Consider the following 5,439-nt stretch of genomic DNA (forward strand, 5'->3'; position numbering starts at 1 on the left):
CAAGATAATTTACTTATGCAGGTCAATCACTTCCATTCTTCCACTAACTATCGTCCATACTAAAATTAATTACTCCATTTTCCAAATTTCCATTTACTCTCATCCCTTACTGAACTTCTCTTGAAACAGACACTTTCAAACTTTTCTATTAGCTTTTGTAATTTCTGTAATTAGCCCGTAATCCAGAGTATCATTAGCAAACATCGATCACAACATATCCTATCCACATCTCATTTTCAAGTAAGAAAAAACTTTACATGTACATCCACTGTCATTACTCTGATCTCTCATCTCACCACATTCATGATGTTAAACAAACAACGGAATCATAAAACATCAAGCTACCCACTTTCAAACCACCTGTCACTCTCAAGCCTACCTACTCTAAACACACACTTCTCCATTATAATAAAAAATTTATTTTAAATTACATGTCATCTATTCCATACATTCTCAACACCCTTCATAACGTCTTCTATTCATTCTTTCATACGAGTTTTCTCGATCTAGGTATTCCATAAACACTTTTTTCACCTCTTCTTTCAAACTTATTTATAAACACTTGTTCAAGAGACGTTAGCTGTTTCACGGTTCATTAGTAACTAACAAAATGTTTACACCAGAGATGTAAGCAGAACTCATTGTTGACAACTTAGGATAACAATCCAATTACAAAACAAGATACAAGGATAAAGTACCAATTACATCTTGAAATACATTTTGGTGGGAAACGTATATGTCATGTTTCCTCCCTTCTCTGTTTGCTTGGATTTTACAAAAAATAAAGCAAAATATCAATATATGAATTGAGAATATAAACAATATAATACAAAAGTTGACTTTTCAAAATCATGACATACAGTGACTTCCCCAAAAATGAAAAATGTCATTAAAAAAATATATGAAATGGAACAAATATAGATTAGAATAAGCGAAAGTAAACAAAATTCTTAAGTAACAAATAGAATTTCTTCAACATAAAATTCATGGACTCGTATATGGTGTATTCATTTAAGGCTTGGACCATGCAGGTTTCAAATTAACTATTTACATTTTAACCTCATGGAATTTTGAACAACTGATAACAAATCAAATAACGTTTCTCATGCGAGTTTCACCAGTGACATATGACACCAGATTCTTCTCATTTCTAGCATGACAAAATTTGTTCTCAATAAAGATATTATGCACCTCAGGGTTATCTTTACATTCCTTTGTCAAAATATCTGCGATCATCTCTTTTGTTAAGCCAGCTATAAGATTCAGCAGAAGTATCTTCCAACTTTTCTCTCAAATCTGTTATTGTATTACGAAGCAATCGCTCCTTCACCTGCTTTGTACTACCAATTGATTCCAGCAAAGGCCTCGAATCAGTAAACAATCTAACAGGAAGATTCATTGAATCTTTAATAGCTTTTCCAAAGAGTAATTGCCCAAGCTGTGCAGCAAAGAATACCGAATCATCAACTAATTTAGACAAATTCCTTGTTTCCGCTGCCTTTGCAGAATGACAAACCTTTCGTATTGTCTTTGATTTCCAAAAGATAGGCACAGCATCATACATATTCTTGGATCCTAATAAAATTAAGATTTCCTCCTATACTTTCATCATCAGTCCTATAAGAAGCATCCCCTAGACCAAAATTAACAAGATCCGTTTTATTGCCAACTCTGGAGAACACAACTTTATTTGGTTTGCTATGGATTCTCTTAACGACCTGACTTACCCTTTTAAGATCTCTTATCTTTGCTTCATTATTCTTCATTGACATTAGTAAAGCAGTTATTGACAAATCTGGTCTAGTATTTGCGGCTAACCAACTTATCTTTCCCGCATATTTTCAATCAACTTTATTTTCCTGCTTTGTCAATGGATCATCAGGCTTAGCTTTACGAATTTCTTGTATCTCTTCAATACTATTTGCATAATCTTATAATCTTCCATCGAGATTACAATATCATCTCTGGTCTTTTGTATATCTATACCAGTGAATCTAAATTTATCCTTTTCGACCTTCGAAACTGTTAAAACACTTTGCACTTTTCCTGTGAGTTCATTAACAAATTCCTTGGTTCCTGCTATGCTGAAATCCTTCATGTTAGTAATTACCATCCCTATAAGATCGCTTCCATCATGTTGATAATAAAATGCTTCATCACCACTTACATTCCTCAAACCTTCCTGCTTAAATACATCTCTTATTCTCAGCCAAAATTTTTCTGCTGGCATCATCAAGACCATACAAAGGTTTCTTCAATTTCCAAATTACATCTTCTTTCTTCAAATCACATAAATGTTTTATAAAATTTGGCTACTTGATATACAGGCAAGTCTTTTGAAGATTACTCCATTGAGTATGATTCACAGATATTTTCTTATTCGTAGTTATATATTATTGGTCTTATTTTATCAAAATCCTAGTGTGTTACCTTCTCTGGTTTTGTGAGTAACACTAAGCCCTTATAATTCTCACAGTCACCTTTACCATTTTACCAAAGAACAATCCTGCTTCTCAATAATTTCCTTGAGACCTTCTCCTCAGTGAAACTCGCCTTACAAACCCTGGTCAGCGACTCAATCACACAATCGCCACCATATTTCGGCCTTTTATTTATAATCTTTTAGGCGCCTTGTGTATTTCCTCTCTGTTAAATATTAATGAATTTTACTGCAATCTCAATATTCACATGCGCAAGCTATTTCACCCTTATATTAACCCTTTCAAGTCTGCCTCTTTTCTGTCCTCAAAATTAAATAAATTTTCAAAATACTCATTCCATCGATTATGAACTGCATTCAATTACATTTTCCCACTTGCATCTTTTATTTGGAAATCCATTGGCTATCTAACCTTTCTCTTCATTTAATTTCCTTCAAAACCAATCCTTAATTCTCCCATAGTTCCCATTCACACTTCCTTCTCTTATTACTGGCCATCCTCTGCTCTCTGGCTTCAGATTTAACTCTTGCATGTATTTACTGCAGATGCTATTGCATTTTGAATAGTCTCTTGTTTTTACTACAGTATACCTTATATCTCCTCACTCCATCACTTGTTACTGTAATCCCTTCACATACACTCCTACTAACCTTTTACCCCCAGGCTATTTGGAAATTTCCAACCCTTAACCCCCAGGGGGTTATTTTTTTCCCAGCACATTTTGCAGTATATTTTTTTTTAAATTGCTCTAACAGCCTTAATTTTTGTCATAGAGAGGTCAGGTTGGTCTCATTCTCTTGGAAAATGCCTGAATTTTCTCAACAAATTATCAAAAATATGAAAAAAAAATTCTTTATAGCATTTTTTTGCAAGGACGTACCGGTACGTCCATGGGGGTAAAGGGATGGCTTTTGTGAAACGTACCAGTACGTCCTTTGAGGGTAAAAGGGATATACAAACAAACACCCCCTACTGATCCTTTCATCCTTAATGGAACTTTTAAAAACTCGTCTGGTTCTTCCTACGTTTTTTTTTTAAATCCTAGGCTAAAAGTCGTCCTTTTTTTTCGAATGCTTTTTATAACTCCATCTTATCCAACTCATTTTTCACTATTGCATTTATGGCCAGACTCACCCTTTTTCTCCAACTTCCATCTTTATTAGCCTTTGCTTCAACCAAATGATGTACATACCTCCCACAAATTCTCTTCTCATAATTACACCCATCAACTTTTTAATTCTTATATCTACTTTGTCCTAACACAATTTATCAAACACATTTTATTATCATTTTCTCTTGTGTTGTTTACATAATTGTTTGTGTTTTTCGTTTTTTTTCGGAAACTATATATTTCCCACATTCAAGCTTTTTTATAAAGACATTTCTGAAAGATTCTCTCCATTCTCACTTACTCTGTAAACTCCATACGTGCCAAGAACTACATACAGTCACACCTAATACTTAAATTATATATATATATATATATATATATATATATATATATATATATATATATATATATATATATATATATATGTATATATGTATACATATTTATGTGTGTTTGTGTGTAAAAGAAAAGAGAGAGAGAGAGAGAGAGAGAGAGAGAGAGAGAGAGAGAGAGAGAGAGAGAGAGAGAGAGAGAGAGAGAGAGAGAGAGAGAGAGAGAGAGAGAGAGAATTATTAAAGCATGACAACAATATATCTTTATATTTTGTAGGCTACATGAAAAAATAGTTGTAAAGAAATTCTAAGGATCACTACTGGTGAAATTACATTGTTAATACATACCACAAAGTATCCGCGACAGATCAACTACTCAGGGTCATTTGTTTTCAAAAGAAAAATGTAACACTTTTATTAGAATGAGTATATATCAAACTTGAGAAGAAATACATAATAAATGCGGTCAATATACATGACATAAAATCTTATAAAATTACTTATAAAATTAAGTGGTTCATCAAACTTGAAGATTTATAAAGAGATAGATAAGATGTCTCGAAAGCTTTTCAAGACAGAAATCAGGTAAAAATTTAATATAACCAAAATAATGCGGAAGGGACTGCCCAGTGACATTTACCCAGTTGAGTAGAATGGAATTATTTATTCAAAATTAAGAACATGAAAAGAGGAGATGAAGTATAGCAAAAAGAAAGAGTCGATTCCATTCTATTTTATAATAGAAGAGTAATCATGTGAGCTTTTCATCTTCCATACTGGAAACGAAAATTTTATCCGGATTTCATACGTTTTATTCATCTTAATGCACTTGTGTTTGGTTGAATAATGTTTATGATTACAAGTCTACCTTGTTTAAGATAATTTTATGAGATATCTAGTTTACTTACCTAAACAAAACGCGTATAACCTATCAATTTCCTTCAAATATTTCTGTGGATTAACCGTCCTCACAACTCAACACCTCACTGTCGTTCTGTTGCAAAACTCCTCCGTTACTGGAGAAAAAGATGTCCGTGATTCGGAGTTATTTATGAGGATGTAATCCACTCTTTGATAACACTTGAGACCCATTCTGCTAAAAGCATGTCATGAGGAGCACCGATAAGTCACTCAGGTAGTAAAAATGTTAATCTTAATATAAAGTTACAATATGAGAGAACATGCATATAAATTGATTATAAAAGATCTAAAAAAATTAAGAGGTAAATAATACCGCTTATCCTACAACCGAAGATCTCTTTATCAATCCAATATCCCAGGTCTATTATTTCGTACATGTACTCGAGAGGATGATAAGAACGGTGGAGATCAAAAAATGATTAGAAAAACTCATAAAATTAGATTTAGTAAAGTCTATGTTGATAAAAAAAAAGGATTAACGAAAATCGCCTTCATACCCAACAGGATACTTAATTCCGTTAAATAAAGCAGCTTTCCTTGTCAATTTTATCTGATAGGCCAGAAAAGTCTGATATCTAATTTATCGCTTATTTCATGGTAATCGTTTATCCTCTAGCATTGAGGACAACATTGA

General features: G+C 32.8%; 1 protein-coding gene across 1 annotated transcript in view; it reads right to left on the reverse strand.

The window, feature by feature from the left end:
* LOC137641385 (uncharacterized) overlaps positions 1 to 573 on the reverse strand; it is a 58,916-nt gene extending 58,343 nt beyond the window's left edge. Inside the window, exon 1 of the mRNA XM_068373904.1 lies at positions 535 to 573. The gene's annotated coding sequence lies outside the window, so the exon portion shown is untranslated. The remainder of the gene's footprint in view (positions 1 to 534) is intronic.
* Between the last annotated feature and the right edge of the window lie 4,866 nt (positions 574 to 5,439).

This window comes from Palaemon carinicauda, chromosome 1, assembly GCF_036898095.1.
Source record: "Palaemon carinicauda isolate YSFRI2023 chromosome 1, ASM3689809v2, whole genome shotgun sequence".
In the NCBI taxonomy this organism is placed as follows: domain Eukaryota; kingdom Metazoa; phylum Arthropoda; class Malacostraca; order Decapoda; family Palaemonidae; genus Palaemon; species Palaemon carinicauda.